The sequence below is a fragment of the Bos taurus genome, chromosome 26, assembly GCF_002263795.3.
Source record: "Bos taurus isolate L1 Dominette 01449 registration number 42190680 breed Hereford chromosome 26, ARS-UCD2.0, whole genome shotgun sequence".
NCBI classification, from domain to species: Eukaryota; Metazoa; Chordata; class Mammalia; order Artiodactyla; family Bovidae; genus Bos; species Bos taurus.
In genome coordinates, this window is record NC_037353.1 from 12,845,370 (window position 1) to 12,863,416 (window position 18,047).

Consider the following 18,047-nt stretch of genomic DNA (forward strand, 5'->3'; position numbering starts at 1 on the left):
TTTTTGTGTTTTTGCCGATCCAAGTTTATTTCCCTATTGCAATGAAAGTAATTCCAGTAAGTTCTGGTTCTGTTAATTCCAGTAAGTTCTTTGGTGCCTGTTATATACACTGAAGTAGATACTGTATGTGCATGATTTCGTTGTTCACCTTACAGTAACCTTGAAGCAGTTTGCAGGGGACATGGGGAGAGTAAGGGTATAGAAATTATCTTCATTTGTGGGCGTGGAAGCTTAAGAGCTAAGTCACCTGCCCAGTCTCACAGCCAGTAAGTAGTAGACCTGTATTCAGCTCTAAGGGCTCTCCTCTTACTGAGATAACCTGGGACATTTCTTTAATCCCCCTCTTCAGCTGTTCTTTCCTCTGCCTACTATTATGCCAGTAGTTTTCAACAGAGTTGCAGAATAGAATCACCTGTTAATCGTTAAAAAGACAAATTTTATGTTATAAACATTTTACCACAGTAAAAAAAAAAAACAAACATAAAATCACCTAGGAAGCTGTTTTAACATAGACTTTTTCAGAATGCCACCTGAAGAGATTTAGTGGGTGCTGTGATAAGGTCTCAGTTCACCTCAGTTCATTCGCTCAGTCTAACTCTTTGCAGCCCCATGGACTGCAGCACACCAGGCTTCCCCGTCCATCACCAACTCCCGGAGCCTGCTCAAATTCATGTCCATCGAGTTAGTGATGCCATCCAACCATCTCATCCTCTCTCGTCCCCTTCTCCTCCTACCTTCGATCTTTCCCAGCATCAGAGTCTTTTCCAGTGAGTCAGTTCTTTGCATCAGGTGGCCAAAGTATTGGAGCTTCAGCATCAGTCCTTCCAGTGAATATTCAGAAGTGACTTCCTTTAGGATTGACTGGTTGACCCCTTGCAGTCCACGGGACTCTCAGGAGTCTTCTTCAGCACCACAGTTCAAAAGCATCAATTCTTCAGCACTCAGCTCTCTTTATGGTCCAACTCTCACATCCATACATGACCACTGGAAAAACCATAGCCTTAACTAGACGAACCTTTGTTGGCAAAGAAATGTCTCTGCTTTTTAATATGCTGTCTAGGTTTGTCATAGCTTTTCTTCCAAGGAGCAAGCATCTTTTAATTTCATGGCTGCAGTCACCATCTGCAGTGATTTGGAGCCCAAAAAAATAAAGTCTGTCCCTGTTTCCACTGTTTCCCCATCTATTTGCCATAAAGTGATGGGATCAGATGCCATGATCTTAGTTTTCTGAATGTTGAGTTTTAAGCTAGCTTTTCCCACTCCACTCTTTGACTAGGGTCTGGGCATGTGTATACTTTTGGTTGGTATTACTGGCCCATGCTATTCAATTACCAGTTAACTATAAACTGTCTTAAAATGTTCGCTTACTGTTGCCCTTATCATTATTTCATTTGAACAGTTAGTTATCAGTTAAACAGCTTCTTATTGAATACCTATTGTGTGCTAGGCACCATTCTAAGCACAGAGGATACAGCAGTGAACAAGGTAATCAAAAAATCTCTGCTCTCAAGAAAGGGGAAAACCAGTAATAAATATATGCCATGAACAAGAACAAAGAACTATAGGACTGTAGATAGCAGAGTTGGGGTTGTTTTATTTAGTGTTGTCATGATTTCTGTCTTTGATATGATGACATTTGAACAGAATTCCTGTAGTGATTGAGCTCTGTGGATATAGGGGAAGAACATTCCAGGCAGAGGGAAAAGCAAGTATATAGCCTTGGAGTGGGACTGCCCTTGGCAGTTCAAGGGACAACTGATGAGTAAGGAGGCTATCACTTCAGGTCAACTGAAAGATTATAAGGCCATCAGCTAGGGTAATGAGATGTGCGATGGAGGCAGGGGAGAGTGAGGGACTGTGGATGCATTTTGGAGGAGGAACCCCCTGGGTGTGGCTCCTTTAGAAAGGGGGCTTTGTCTCACAGTTTCCCACTATGCCAAGTATGGTACCTAGACACTGTCCACAGTCTGTTGTTTTGCTTCTTCTGACGCTATTAGACATTATGAGTACATTGTTTTTATATTTGCGTGTCTCCAGCAAAACCCTCCAGCTCTAGGAATAGATTTAGTGGATGTTGGGAGTGCTTAGTGTTTAGAGGAGAAAGCGCAGATTCTCCAGTCTCTACCTAAAGATTTTATATCTGTTCTTCTGAAAGAACATTTTCTTTGAGACATAATGAAATCCAGGTTTAAATATTCCTTTTTTGAAGGGAAAACAAAAGATTGTAGAAATTTAAACAGTAAGTTTATAAGCAAGGGTTATGTTTATGTTTACAGTAGCAATTTAAGGTTTAAAGGGATAGATGACCATTTAGCTGCTTATGTCCTTCTAGCCTGAAGTTGCTTGGCAGTCAGCGAATCCCTTTACTGAGAGAGAATGAACATGGCAGAATTGTGATTAAAGACTCAAGTGTGGCCTTTTTCATCCGCAGAAGCACAGAACAGTAAATGATGGAGGAGTCAGGCACTCAACTCAGTGTCTTAGGAGACCTCAGGATTCTACAGAGTGCTAAACTTTATGCACTTTCTGGTCCTTGGATTTCTGTGTATTTTTTTGTTTGTATTTATACTGGGGCTTTTAGGCAAAACCTTTCTTACTTGCAGAATACCCCCCTATTTGTACTGATAGAATAAGTAGCACCGCAAAGCAGTGTTTCTTACTCATTGGTTGGGTCTTGATGTTACCTGGTTTTCTTAGGTCTGAGGTGGAACAGGTGTAGTGGTATTGTGATTTGGAATCAGTATACAATAGAGAAGTAAGGTGGCCAGTGGGACAGGAGGGAAGTGAGAAGTCCACTGTGACACTGAAGTACCCCAGAACACTTTCCACCTTGACTGTGGTGCTTAAAAAAAACTTATTAAGGTAACTTTGTACATAGTCTACAGTTTTATGATACTGTAAGTTAAGAATGGGTAAACAGTAATTCTTATTATGAAAACTCATAGTAAAATGGAAGGATTTTGTTCTTACTATTCAAGTTTGAAATATGAAAATGAAGCTTTATTATTGGTGAGTGAAGTCACACTTTGGGCCCAGTCCCTTCAGAACTCTCTAGTCAAGTGAAGAAACAGGAATCAAATTAAGGAATGTATCAAATGAATGTGGATGCTGGTAGGTGCAATGACATTGTGAAACAGAATGATGTAATAGCAGATATGTGTCAGGACGTTGCAGCGGAATGGAAAGCCAGAGAGAGATCTAAAGAGTATTTTTTGAAAATCCTTGATACAGATAAATGCAGTTACTTTACTCTTTCAGATTACTCTACACGTGCATCTCCACTTTCTCTCCTGCTCAAATCAGATTATTGTCCCCCCACGCCCCCCCGCCATTCTCCCAGTAAGCAGTTCTAGAGCTAAGAGTGCCTGGCTTCCCTGTGGATGTAGACACAAGGATCAAGATGACAGCCGACTGACTGAGGCACCCCATGGTGTCCTTAGCACTCAGCTCTGTGGAGGACAGAGAAAAGGGGTGAGCCAGTCGGAAGGAAGGGGGAGAGGGAGGGATAGATGGCAGCACAGAATGTCCCGAGCTCCTGACAGGGAGTTGCAGTGGGGGAAAGAAAAAAGAGGCTTATGAAAGCCTCGCCTTTAAGTGGGCTCCTACGTCACCTAACACCCAGCTCCCTTTAGCAGGTCAGGGGCATGTGATAAAAAGGTATAAAATTTTACAACGAGGTAAAAAATTTAAATGCAGATGCATTTTCTCCTTAAATGTGATCACTTAATGCTAGTGAACTAAGTCCACATTAACTGTGGTTACATGTCTATGTCTATAGGGTAATTCTGGGGCTTCCCAGGTGGTTCAGTGGGTAAAGAATCTGCCTGCAGTGCAGGAGATGCACGTTCTGTCCCTGGGTCAGGAAGATCCACTGGAGTAGGGCATGGCAACCCACTCCAGTATTCTTGCCTGGAGAATCCCACAGACAGAGGAGCCTGGCAGGCTACAGTCCATGGGGTCACAATGAGTCGGCCATGACTGAGCAACTGAGCATGCACACATGAGGTGATTTTGACAACCCGAGAAACCTAAGGAAATAAACTTGTTCACACAAATAATTATTGAATTCGTTAAATAATCAGATGTCAGGCACTTGCTAACTGGTAAAGTGATGAATAAAATAAATTTGGAGCTTAAACTCTGTTAAGCAAAGCTCATAAGCTAAGAAGAAATTTCTTCAGGTGTGTTTGGATCTGTCTACTCCTTTTCTGTGGAAACTCACAGAAACTCCTCTGAGACTCAACTACCTATGCTGATGTCTTCCCAATCTTTATTTCGGGCATAGTCCTGAGCTTCAGAATCCCACTGGACGTCTACTTGGACGTCCTGAAGTGGCCTAGAACTTAACATACCTGAAAGTGAATGGATGGAATGCCAGCATTCAGTTGTCCAAGCAAGAAATATGCTCCATGCTTAACTCTCTTTACCCTCACCTAGTTCAGCTGGTGAAGAATCTGCCAGCAATGCAGGAGACCCCAGTTTGATTCCTGGATCAGGAACATCTGCTGGAGAAGGGATAGGCTACCCACTCCAGTATTCTTGGGCTTCCCTGGTGGCTCAGATGGTAAAGAATCTGCCTGCAATACAGGAGTCCTGGGTTCCATCCCTGGGTTGGGAAGATCCTCTGGAGGAGGGTATGGCAACCCAATCCAGTATTCTTGCCTGAAGTATCCCTATGGACCAAGGAGCCTGGTGGGCTGCAGTCCATTGGGTCGCAAAAAGTCGGACGACTGAACGACTAAGCACAGCACAGCAGTACGGGGCAGAGTTCTGTCTGGTCTCGCCCTGTAATCTCTCAAAGATCTGTCCCTTCAGTCTGATCCCCCACGACCTTTTTGCTCAGGCCATCATTCCTTCTCACTGGAGTCCCTGCAGCCTACTCCTAACCTGTGTTAGTGGTGATCATTTATAAGGACTTTGCTGTCTTCATCACTCACACTTCAGCCAACCCAAAATTTCCTTAAGGTACCCTACTGCCTTCAGGATAAATTAGATCTATTTAGCTGTGATTGATTTCTGCCGTCCCCCACCAGAACACACACCCATATGCATACATGTGGTTCAACTGCTTGCTCTGCTTGGAACATCTCCTGTATGCCTGGCTGGTAGTTCCTCATCCTTTAAAGCCCGTCTACTCCAAGATATGCCATCTCTCTCTCCCACAGGTAGGTTTAGATTCAGTGTATCCTTAGTACCTGGTACTTGAGTGCTCAAGAGGAGCTTAAATGAATAGGTAAATGGTCAATCAGTTGATTATTTTATTGTCTGCTTTTCCTTTCAAAGATTCAAATGCAGTGGTAGGTAGCTTGAAAGGCATGTAGAGAGTGGGGGTTAGGAATTACGGATTTTGAAAAGCTGTCTTCTACAATATAGGTGGGAGCTTTACAGGTCGTGGGTAGGGGTAGGGCATGGGAGAGGGAGAGAGGATTGTGGGGAGTCAAGACTGGCGGTTCTAAATTAAGAGACGCTCTGTCTTTTGCTCCAGGGTCCTGAGAAATTTTTTGAGGTTGCTGACAGTGTATTTGCTGCTGGTTGTATAGGTTGTTGACTTAAAATGAAAGACTTTTCTCTTAAACTAAGAACAAAGGAGCTTTGTTCCAGCAGCTAAAATGCACATAACACAATGCATTGGTTCTTAACTCCTTTGTGGTTCGAGGCCTCTTTAAGCATCTGACGATTCTTTTCCTCCGAAAAAAGGGAAGGTTTTAGACATAGAATTCTGTGGTACAGGAAAAGAAAGCTTTCTTCTTTCTGCCCTTTCAGAGATTATGGCAGTAATCCCTTAACTAAGATGAATTCTTTGGGAAAACGTTGTTGTACTTAGTTTTAACTTAAGTAAAGAAGGGTTAATTGATAATTAAATATAGATGTGACAGTTAAGGGACTTGGTAATTTTATATGGTAATGTGTAAGCATGAAATAATTTAATGATAAGATGGTAAACTTGAAGCGCTGCCATCATTTACTGTTTTCTGAACAAGTGTCATGAATACACAAGGATGAAAGTACCGAGAACTCGTGATATGTTAATACTCCATGTTTAAAAATCTTACGCCACGTATACTTGCTGTTCAAAATACAGTCGCCAACCAGCAGCATGATCACTGGGGAATTTGTTAGGAGTGCACGGTCTCGGGCACACCCATAGAGCTGCTGGGCTGAGTCTCTAGGGGAGAGGGCTGTAATAACAAGCCCTTCAGGTGATTCTGGGGTGCACTAAAGTCTGAAAAGCATACCTTGGACCAGACGTTAATAATACAAGCATCTCTAGAAGTAGGCATTTTGTACTTTTAATCATACAGTAATTGGAGTGAATGCTAATAAAATTAAAACAGTAGCTGTTATTTGTTGAATGTCATATTGAGGGTCATGGGGTTTTATATGCATTACCTTATGCAATCTTCCCAAGAACCCTTCTATTTAGGTGGTATTAAATCAGTCAGCAAATGTTTATTAGCACCTACATTGTGCCATTCATTACTCTGGACAGTGGAAAGACAGCAGTAAAGAAGACAGATACAGTCTGTCCTCTTAGAATTTATGTTTCAATAGAAGAGAGGGACAAAAAGCAAGCGAATGATACAATTTTAGACTCCATGTATGACACATGCTGCAAAGAAAAGTAAGACAGTAAAGGCTTGCTTGGAAGTTACCGTTTGAGCAGAGATTGTAAATAATAGGAAGGAGTGAGCTATGAAGAGGTTTGAGGGAAGAGTATTTCAGATTCTTATGCCAGTGTTTTTCACAGAGACAAGACTCAGAAAGGTTAAGTAACACAGCTAGTAAGTGCTGGAGCTAGGTTCTGAGACCCAAATATCTGACTGCAGGTACGTCTTTATAATAAATTAGGATATTTGCTAATTTTCTTCTTCTTTCTGGTTGTTTACAGTTTCTATAATTTCTTTAAGCAGCATGTGAATTTTAAAAATGTATACAGGAAATCTCTTCTAACTGTATTTCCATGACTGTATACCTATCATTATGTACCCAATCAGGATCTGAATTTATTAATAATTCTGAATGATAGTCTTTAAAATGTGGAGATATAAATTGAACTTTCCAATACTGTATTCTCTGTAAAATTGGATTTTGAGTCAAGACTTGTTTATAGAGTAATAATCAAAGGCCTGAATAGAAGTTGCACTTAAAGTTTCAGTAAGTGCAAGTACAGTGGCCTAGGGTTGTAGTAGAGATGAAGTCACCAGTAGCATTGATGTTACATGTTTCAAACAGTATTTTGGCAGCAACTAGTCATTCATGAAGGTGATTATAGTGTTCATTTAGATGATTCTTTTTAAATAGGAAACAATAATTATAGGCCTTAAACAATTTAGGTGTCATCTATCATTAGTAATAATGTTAAGAATCATATCAGATGTATGGTTCTTTTTGCTGTTGAAACTATGTGTTAGATAGTAAAGAATGAACAGTAGAGCAGAGATTCATACTACTACTAACTACTACTACTACTAAGTCGCTTCAATCGTGTCCGACTCTGTGCAACCCCACAGACGGCAGCCCACCAGGCTCCCCCATCCCTGGGATTCTCCAGGCAGGAACACTGGAGTGGGGTGCCATTTCCTTCTCCAATGCATGAAAGTGAAGTCGCTCAGTCGTGTCTGACTTCCAGCAACCCCAGGGACTGCAGCCCACCAGGCTCCTCCGTCCATGGGATTTTCCAGGCAAGAGTACTGGAGTGGGCTCACAGTGGTCACTAAAAGACAAAACTAGGGGTTAACAAATAAGTGAAATTGTCTTCTGTATTGGTTTGTAAGAATAAATTATATATAGATTAGGATGAGTTGGAATTGATACCAGTGATGTATTGAGGAAAAAAATACGAAACCTAAAAGCCAGAAGTATTCAGACTTAGAAATTGTGGTCAGCGTGCAGGTGTGTTTAGGCATGTAGCACAAAGGTTGAATGTGAACACTGTGAACAGTAAAGTGCAGCCAGTGGAGAAGAGACCAAAGACCATTTCCATTTGGATACTCTGAAGATGTATCGTAACTACTGGTGTTTTACAGCATATTAGTTTTTACCAGACTAGTGTACTACTGTATATCAGAAATTCAAGAACCAGTGAACAAAGCTATATTCTCTCAGAATGCTCAACCACTGGCATATCTTACTCAGTTAATAGAAAATCATTTTATTTTAGAAAACTACTTAGCTTGTATTGAGTTAGCACATTTACTTTAATGTTTTTAACTTATTTATTTTTGGCAGTATTGGGTCTTCGTTGCTGCACAGGCTTTTCTCTCCTTGTGGCGGGCAAGAGCTCCTGTCTAGTTTGCGCAGGGTTTTCTCTCCTTGTGGCGGGCAAGAGCTCCTGTCTAGTTTGCGCAGGCTTTTCTCTCCTTGTGGCGGGCAAGAGCTCCTGTCTAGTTTGCGCAGGCTTTTCTCTCCTTGTGGCGAGCAAGAGCTCCTGTCTAGTTGAGCCTCGTGAGCTTCTCATCGCAGTGGCGCCTCTTATTGTGAGCACGGGCTCTAGGCACTCGGGCTTCAGTAGTTGCGGCCCGTGGGCCCAGCAGCTGCAGCTCGTGGGCTCCAGAGCACAGGCTCGGTAGTTGTAGCACACTGGCTTAGTTGCTCTGCGGTATGTAGAATCTTCCCGGACCAGGGATCAAACCCCTGTCTCCTGCATTGGCAGGTAGATTCTTTGCCACTGAGCCACTAGGGAAGCCTTTAACTCATTTTAATTGTCAAAAAAATTAACTCGTGAACTCAGAATCTCTTCTCTTGCTTTAGTTGAAAATGTAGGCTTATTTCTGACTTGACTCTGTAGTACACTTGTAGGTACTAAGATCATGACTCCTTTTGCTGTTCCTAACTTTTGTGTCCTCAGTTGTTCCACAGATATTTGCTGAGTACCTCCTCCAGCTACTAGCCTGGGCACGTGAGACACATCAGGCAACATGGTAGGCAGTAAGTCAGAGTGCACATGAGCAGCTGATAAGTGACACAGAAATAGGGAAGTTCAAGCTGGGCACAGGTAACTAACTGGGTGGTCACTGGGACAGTGTGACCGCTTAAGTCTGCGAGGGGAGGCCTCATTAAAAAGATGGTAGTTGAACAGATTTAAGGAGGTAAAGGAGTTAGCCCATCAGATACTTGATCCCAGCCCACTGGGAGCTGGATACATGAATCTGGAGAGGATCAGAATTTAGATCCTATTTCATTAGTGAGAGTGCCAAGAGAGTGAGTATAGAGAAGGGAAGATGACCAAAGACTAAGCCCTGGAACCAAAAAAGAGGAGACAGCGAGGTAGGAGGAGAACAGAGTGTGGGGCCCTGAGAGGCAAAGCACATGCAGCGTCCAGAGTAGAGGGCGGCCAGGCTAGCCACCTGGGGCGGAGTGAAACAAGGAGGGGCAGCAGGCACGCGGATAAGCTCTCTGAGCAGTTTCAGTTCTGTCCTCAGGAGCAGAAGTCTGGGTGGGTGTGAGAGGATGGAGATGTTTGCATAATTGTACAACGATTATGTAAGTCTTTCACCTGAATGAAGGTAAAGAAAAGGTGGAGAAAGAATAGGAAAAGAGGAATTAGAGTATCGGTAGCTGTGAAATGGAGTGCTAGTTGACTCAGAAAGTAAGGTCAATAGAAATTTGATTTTTTTTTCAATAGATGGGGAAATAATGTGTATGAATGTTGGTGGGAATCTTCAGTGGATAGCAAAAGACTGCCACAGGTGAGAAGGAGAAGCAGTGGAGCGATCTTCTCAGATCATTGGAATAGGGTCACAGAGCAGAGGTTGGCACATTAAAGTTCTGAAAACAGGCAAAACCACAAAGGTTAGATGTTAGTGAGTGAGTAGGTGTGGTGATATAAATTCTACTGCCTTTTTTTTTTTCTTCTTTCCTTTTGTTTTCAGTTGAACAGAAAGTGAGGTCATCAGTGTAGAGCAGTGATGGGGGAGTAAAAGTGGGGGTTCAAGGAGAGAGGAGAAAAGTGAAAGTGAAAGTCACTCAGTCATGTCTGACTCTTTGTGACCCCATGGACTGTATAGTCCATGGAATTCTCCACGCCAGAATACTGGTGTGGGTAGCCTTTCCCTTCTCCAGGGAATCTTCCCAACCCAGGGATCAAACCCAGGTCTCCCGCATTGCAGGCGGATTCTTTACCAGCTGAGCCACCAGGGAAGCCCAAGAATACTGAATTGGGTAGCCTATCCCTTCTCCGGGGGATCTTACCAACCCAGGAATCGAACCAGGGTCTCCTGCATTGCAGGCAGACTCTTTACCAACTGAGCTATAAATGTTGGTGAAGAGCATATGGAATTAGGGTGTTGGGTGTGACCACCTGGCAGATGAAGGACCCACTTTTGAGCATCATGGTTGTGAATTTAAGGTGAGAGACCAGTTGGCACGGTGCATGTTTTTCTCCCACAGTGTTCAGCTGTAATCTTGTACAGCAGAGTGTGTAGAGTTGGATCTAGCCCAGGTTGACAGTTTACCTGATTAAGTATGACAAAAGAAGGGTTGTAGTCAAGCGGAACTATCCAGAGTCTGTGTGTGAAAGTGATTATTCCGGTTGGCCATGGAATTCATACCGATGAGGGGAATGAGGGCATGGTGGTCTTCACCCTGGAGTCCCACTTGACTCCTTAAGTCTGTCTGTAGAAGGCCTTCCTGGACTTTGTGGTCTCCTGGTCTGCTTGGTCTGGGATTCTCCTACTGTGCTGAAGCCCCAAGACACTCCTAACCTTGCTCGGCAGGCTCTGCCTTGCTGTCTGTCCCTCTGTCCTGGCAAAGCAAGAATAAAGCAGTCTCCTCGATAGAAAGTAACGCTGTCCTTCGTGTTCTCTGTGAAATTGTAGCTCATGTAGGCCTTTAAAAGAACTGTGCCGTGTAAGAGAAATAAAGATGCTCATTAGTCCCTTTTATGAGTAAAGCAAAGCTAGGAGATCCTGTCTCATGGAAGCAAATTACAACTGTTCTGGAAATCTTTAAAAATCATGTCAGTTTCACATGTAAATATGTATCAAAAGCAGCAAGCTGATGCCTCTTCTCTTTGCCGATGACCGCAGTTTACTTACAAACTGTTAGCAGATAACAGACAAATTTTTCAAAGGCAAACTGTGTCAAATGAGTGTTATCAAGAAGGGCATATAAAGATAGTGATGTGCTTCAGGAAGTAAGAAAAAATATACTCCTATGTTGAGAGATGAAACCAACACATTCAGATGATTTTAACAAAGTCAGCATTTGATCACTTTTAATAAACAGAGGATTACTAATGAATGACATGACCAAGGACAGGAGAGAAAAGACTGTTACTGTTTTGTTATCCATGATATTAGAATTGGTGCTCAAAAAGAGAAATTGCTGTAGATCACTGCGTCATCAGGGCTTCCCTTGTGGCTCAGCTGGTAAAGAATCTGCCCACAAAGCGAGAGACCTGGGTTCCATCCCTGGGTGGGGAAGATCCCCTGGAGAAGGGAAAGGCTACCCACTCCAGTATCCCGGCCTGGAGAATTCCATGGACTGTATAGTCCGTGGGGTCACAAAGAGTCAGACACGACTGAGCCACTTTCACTTTCACTCTGTCATCAAAGCTAGAAAGATGTGGGTGGACCATACATGTGAGATAGCAACAACTAATGGGCCGTGTACCTGTTGTGACGAACCTGCCCCCCTCAAGAATTTGAAAATTAAAATGTGGAATAGCCTTTTAATAGTTGAACAATTGGAGTCAACTTAGAAATCGTGCTTCTGAGCAAGTATCTGGAAAGCGATCAGGAAGAGACACAACAAGGTTTCTCCTATACCCAGGAGGCTATGCTGGAATTGTATTAAACATATTAAGTTAAGGAAGGAGTGTAGAATGCAGAAGTGTTGATCAGTCTTGTGTCCTCAGCCCCAGAAAAAGAAGTGTCATATGTGCAAAGAGAGGCAGTTCCCATTTAGGTGACGCAGTGTGTCATCAATTTGATACTTGAGTTGCAACACTATCTCTAGGGTAAATATGGCTGCAGAGGGTAAATACCAGAACATGATCGACATTTCAAGTTCCATTAGCAGGATCATCAGTTACTTAAGATAGATGTGTCAAACTAATCATGGTCTGATGCCGTTCAATATTCGATTGCTGATGTCTTTTCGTTAGGATTTTATGCTCATCTGGCAAGCTGATTTATAGTGATAGCTCACATTTTTATTAAATAGAAGTTACCAGTTACTCATTTACACATTTTATGTGTATTAGCTCATTTAACCCTCATAAGAGCCATGTGAGATAGATATCCTTGTTATCCCCCTGTACAGAGACACACAGAGTAATTTGCCTAATGGCAGACCCGGGATTCAGATTGAGCTGTCTGCCTCAAGATTGTCTTTTACCTGCTAGAACCATGTGCTATACTATCTGGGCTTCTCATGTAAACCTGCCCTCTAGGGAAACAACACATTAATCCCATATTCCTGTGGTTATGTTTTGTCTTCTGTCAAAATGATTTCCTGATGGTGAATAACCAAGTGCCTTTTGGTTATGACGTGGCAGAGGACCAGCTCCTGGACTGGGCAGCCTCACTGAGGCATTCACAAGTATTTGGTGGCTAGGATTTCCTAGTTGTCTTCTGGCTGCCTCAGTAAGAGAGCTTTGCAGAGTTGGAGTCCTGGTGCCAATCCCACAGAGATTTTGATTTAATTGGCCTGGGATGAGGCCTCTGAATCTGTTCTTTAAAAAAAAAAAAATCTCACTGGTGATTGTGGTGCCCATCAAAATTTGAAAATACTGCTTCAGATGACACATGACTCTGTCAATTTGTTTAACAACCTAGTTCAAATCTAAGGCATGGCAAAAGGAACAATTTCACTTAGTACGCTTTGGCAGAAGTTTAATGATGGTTATGATGAGCTAAATGTAAAGATCAGTTAAAAATATGAAGTCTTGGTGCCTGGGACCAAATGGTATTGGCTTTAAGATGTGTAGTGGAGTGGTTTGGATTTTAGGCCTTGAGCTGGACGTCCAGGTTGGGGGTAGATGCCCTGTCTGTTGCACAGCTGGGCACATGTGGGCAGCCTGTCAGGCTGTCCGGTACTGCATTCCTCCTTTGCCAGAGGGGGATGGTAGCTCCATACTGTAATCCATACAAAGCCCTGAGCCCAGAACCTTCTATTTGGTTAGTGTTCAGTAAACGCTAGCACTTGTTGCCATTTAGGTGTTTTTCCAACTGGGGATATCTTTGGTGAGCCTAACGCCCTTTCTGACCAGGTGTTTCTGCTTGCTCCAGCATGTCTCGTAGAGTGCTGCTGAGGGTCAAGACTTTATTTGGTCTCCACACACAGTCTTAACAACAGACTGGGACCTTCATAAACATTATTCTTGAACCACCTGAGTTAACCAGTATAGCAGTTGAGCAATTAGCTTAGTATTAAATCTTAAAGATATTTTTAAAATGTTTTTCAGCTAGTATAAATTAGGAATCAAAGGTCAGTTTTATAGTGATTTTTTTAAAGCATCTGAGAGAAAGCAAATTCTCGTTTTACTTTTTTCAGTTTCACTGAACTTCTGGCCTGGATTTTCTCAGGTTCTAATTTGTGTAAGGTTGTGCTTTATTAACAGCTTTTAAAAGCATATGGGAGATGTATTTCTAGAGTTTCTTGGGATTTTCTTTTAAGGACTATATAAGATACTAAAGGAGTTCGAATTCTCCTTTTGGACATATTTAAGGCTCCCAAATTAAGGGATCAGGCTTTCTTTTTCTGTATACTTTAGACCTGTAGATATAAGATTAGAAGAAAATGTAGCATATAGGCATGCATTGAGTAAGAAAATGGGCTCTTGATTCAAGTCCTGGCTTTCACCACTTATGGACTCCATGATTTTTGGCAAATTTCTAAAGTTCTCTATTCAATTTCTTCACCTGTAAGAGGCCTGATAATATTACCTAATTAATGGGGTTGTAATGAATATTAAATTATGTCAACTATACGTTGAAGCACTTGAGAGTGTTGCCTGCTATTGCTCAATCCCTGAGGCGTGTCTATCTCTTTGCTACCCCAGGACTGTGTAGCGTGCCAGGCTCCTCTGTCCTCCTCTGTCTCCTGGAGTTTGCTCAAATTCATGTCCATTGAGTCAGTGATGGTATCTGACCATCTCATCCTCTGCCACCTCCTTCTCCTTTCACCTTCCATCTTTCCCAGCATTAGAGCCTTTTGCAGTGACTCAGCTCTTTGCATCAGGTGGCCAAAGTGTTGGAGCTTCAGCAGTCCTTCCAAGGAATATTCAGGGCTGATTTCCTTTAGGATTGACTGGTTTTCTTCTTGCAGTCCAGGGGATTCTCAAGAGTCTTCTCTAGCACAATTCAAAAGCATCAGAAGGTGCCTGTTGCATAAATCTTTTAAGCATTGATGATTTTGATGAAAATGATGACATCCACCCAAATCATCTGAACAAAAAAGAAAACTAGAATAAAAATATTTTAGCATCTTAAATTTTTCTCGTAAACTATTTGGTAAAAAATTTTAATTAAAAATAATTATGGGCCTTAGCCTATGAAAAAAAATTTAATTCTTTTAATGTAATACTTTATGTAGTAAGGTTAATTCCTATGTCCTATGGGATGGCTTAATTCCATAACACAAGCTGGAATCAAGATTGCCGGGAGAAACATCAATAACCTCAGATATGCAGATGACACCACCCTTAGGCAGAAAGTGAAGAGGAACTAAAAAGCCTCTTGATGAAAGTGAAAGAGGAAGGAGAGTGAAAAAGTTGGCTTAAACCTCAACATTCAGAAAACTAAGATCATGGCATCTGGTCCCATCACTTCATGGAAAATAGATGGGGAAACAGTGGAAACAGTGTCAGACTTTATTTTTTTGGGCTCCAAAATCACTGCAGATGATGATTACAGCCATGAAATTAAAAGACGCTTACTCCTTGAAAGGAAAGTTATGACCAGCCTAGATAGCATATTCAAAAGCAGAGACATTACTTTGCCAACAAAGGTCCGTCTAGTCAAGACTGTGGTTTTTCCAGTGGTCATGTATGGATGTGAGAGTTGGACTGTAAAGAAAGCTGAGCGCTGAAGAATTGATGCTTTTGAACTGTGGTGTTGGAGAAGACTCTTGAGAGTCCCTTGGACTGCAAGGAGATCCAACCAGTCCATCCTAAAGGAGATCAGTTCTGGGTGTTCTTTGGAAGGAATGATGTTAAAGCTGAAACTCCAGTACTTTGGCCACCTCATGTGAAGAGTTGATTCATTGGAAAGGACTCTGATGCTGGGAGGGATTGGGGGCAGGAGAAGGGGGATGACAGAGGATGAAATGGCTGGATGGCATCACCGACTTGATGGACGTGAGTTTGGGTGAACTCCGGGAGCTGGTGATGGACAGGGAGGCCTGGCGTGCTGCAATTCATGGGGTTGCAAAGAGTCGGACACGACTGAACTGCACTAATGGGATGGCTTATCTGTCGTGTTTACTTGGTAGTCAGATTTAGCAGAGAAGCTGAAGATATTTTTTCAGGGCGGGGGGTTGTATTTCTACATTACATTCTTTTCCTTTGTTAAGTTAAAAAAATGTTTTTAATCTGACAAAATTTGTGATCCCCTATCAGAAAACCTGGATTCAGGTCTCTGCGCTGCCATTCATCAGGGAAGGCAGGTTACCTGGCTTATAAGAACCTCTTCTTTATCTGCAAAAGTAGAATAAGATACTGTATCTCACACGTTTGTGTGAGAAATAAAGTTGCCTCTAATGGGGCTTTCTACTCCCTCTGTTCTGCACAGTAGAAATAAAATGTGAGCCACCTGTGTCATTTTAAGTTTTCTAGTAGCCACATTAAATAAAAGAAATGAAATTCGTTTTAATATATTTTATTTACTCTAGTATGTCTAAAATATTATCACTCCAACATGTAATTAATATAAAAATTATTAATAAGATTATTCTTTTCATTCTCAGTCTTTGAGATCTGGTGTGTAATTTATACTCACAGCACATCTCAACTTGAACTAGCAACATTTCAAGTGCTCAGGAGCCACATTCTGCTAGTGGCTATCAGTCCAGATCTGGAATACAGATTACTAGTCCCATCCCTGAGTACCTTGAGGCTGCCTTGGCCTCAAGCAGCTTTATTCTTGAAACTGTGTGCACCTCTGGACAAATGAGCCTGACATTTCTTTCTGCATCAACCTGGATTAGTATCTTTGTCCTGGGAAGACAGGCCCCTGCCCTTAGCCTTCTAGCTGACCCACATGAGGACTTGCTCTGGGTATGTCACGTGCCTCTCTGTTTGGCCAAGGGCCAGAGACAACCAGGAATTCCGAGAATGATAAACCTTTTGAACCACAAGGATCAGAGTTCCAGGGCAGGAGCTGAAGTTCAGGACAAGATTGGGCTTCCTAATGCCCTTCATTCTTGCCTCTTATCCATCCTATTTGCCTTCTTTCCCGCATTTTGGAGATTTATCTGGTGTCCTTGGGAAAACAGCAAATACCAGCAGTCTGCTAAGGAATTCAGCTTTTCTCGCCTCTGCCTCAGTATTGATTAGCAAGGTAGCCCTTCCTTCCCAAACATTAACTTTTAAAAAAGACATTCAGAATGTTTTGGAGGCCAGGAAATTTGGAGAACAGAAATATTCACATCTAAGCTTTTTTTTTTATTTTAGGGTTTTGTACTACTGTTTTTCATCCAAATTTGGGGAGAAATATAGTAAAGGAGTGTTACCCTAATAGCTGTATGTTATGGTAAAAAGATGTAGAGAATAGGGCACCCAGGTGTACTCATCCAGCAAAAGAAATCTGCTCAGATATCACCTTCTTAGGAAGAAGTCCTACCCTGATCTCTCTGACCTAAAATAGCCCCCAGCCCGCAGCACTCTCTCTTGCTACCATTTTTGTCTGTTTTGTAGATATCACTTATTACTAACTAAAATTCTTTGACTTCCCAAATAGAATATAAGCTCCGTAAGAGTATGGACTTTGTTTTGTTTATCCCTGCGTCCCCCAGCTCCTAGTATAACGCTGGCTGTTGCGAGTGAAAAGTGAAAGTGTTAGTCTCTCAGTCCTCTGCAACTCTGTGCGACCCCATGGACTGTAGCCCACCAGGCTCCTCCGTCCATGGCATTTTCTGCTGAGAATACTGCAGTAGGTTGCCATTTCCTTCTTCAGGGGATCTTCCCGACTCAGGGATCAAACCCAGGTCTCCTGCGTTACAGGCAGACTCTACCTTCTCAGCCACCAGGGAAGCTGGCTATTGAATCAATGAATAAATACGTGAAAGGAAATACTGTATGTACTGATAATTTTAAAATTAGTTTCCTAGGAGAAGTCTACCCTGACCACTGTTTCTCTGACCAGTGTGTGTGATAAGTTTGAATTTTCAGATCTAATCTCAGTGGTAGGAATCCTGGTGTTTATTCTAGGTCAGTCGTATAGATAAACTTTCACTGCTTTTAGATAGTCCAGGGCTTGCAGAGGGGAGAAAAGTAGTTTGTATTGAAGTCGTAAAAGGGAGAGCTGATCTGTACAGGTGAAAATTTCAGATTACACAGGGTAATAAAATGGAAGAGGGGGCATTGGGATAGGGAAGTGGTTTGAAATTTTTTTACAGTTCAGCTGCTGTTTATGTCTGAGGTTTTGGGGCAAGAAAGTTGATAAATAAGAAGCTTAGGGAAAAGGTGGGAGAGAGTCATAACCAGAAAGATTAGTATTATTTGGAGGAGAGGTTGGCTATATAGACTTGTGCCCCAAAAGCCACAAATCGTATTTCCATTGTCTTTGTTTATAATAAGCTTTATTTAACATCTTAATTAATTAATCCTCAGTGGTTCTTTTGGTTTACCTCTTGTGCATTTGCACCAGCTTGATGTTAATGGCCCTTGGAATTACGGTCCTGTGAGCATGGACTCATCATACTCTGCATGGGCCAGAAGTTCTATTGAAACTTCTGGTTTGTCCCAGGAGCACCCTGCCCATAAAAACTAATCCAGGCATGTTGAGAACTCTCAGATATTATTAAGTACCATTTATATTGCATTCAAGTAAATTTTTAGCAAAAGAAATAAATTCAGATTTACCAGCCTTTACTGTTCTTTGTTC

At 42.1% G+C, this 18,047-nt stretch overlaps 1 protein-coding gene across 8 annotated transcripts in view; it reads left to right on the plus strand.

The window, feature by feature from the left end:
• PCGF5 (polycomb group ring finger 5) overlaps positions 1-18,047 on the plus strand; it is a 122,574-nt gene that overhangs the window by 67,863 nt on the left and 36,664 nt on the right.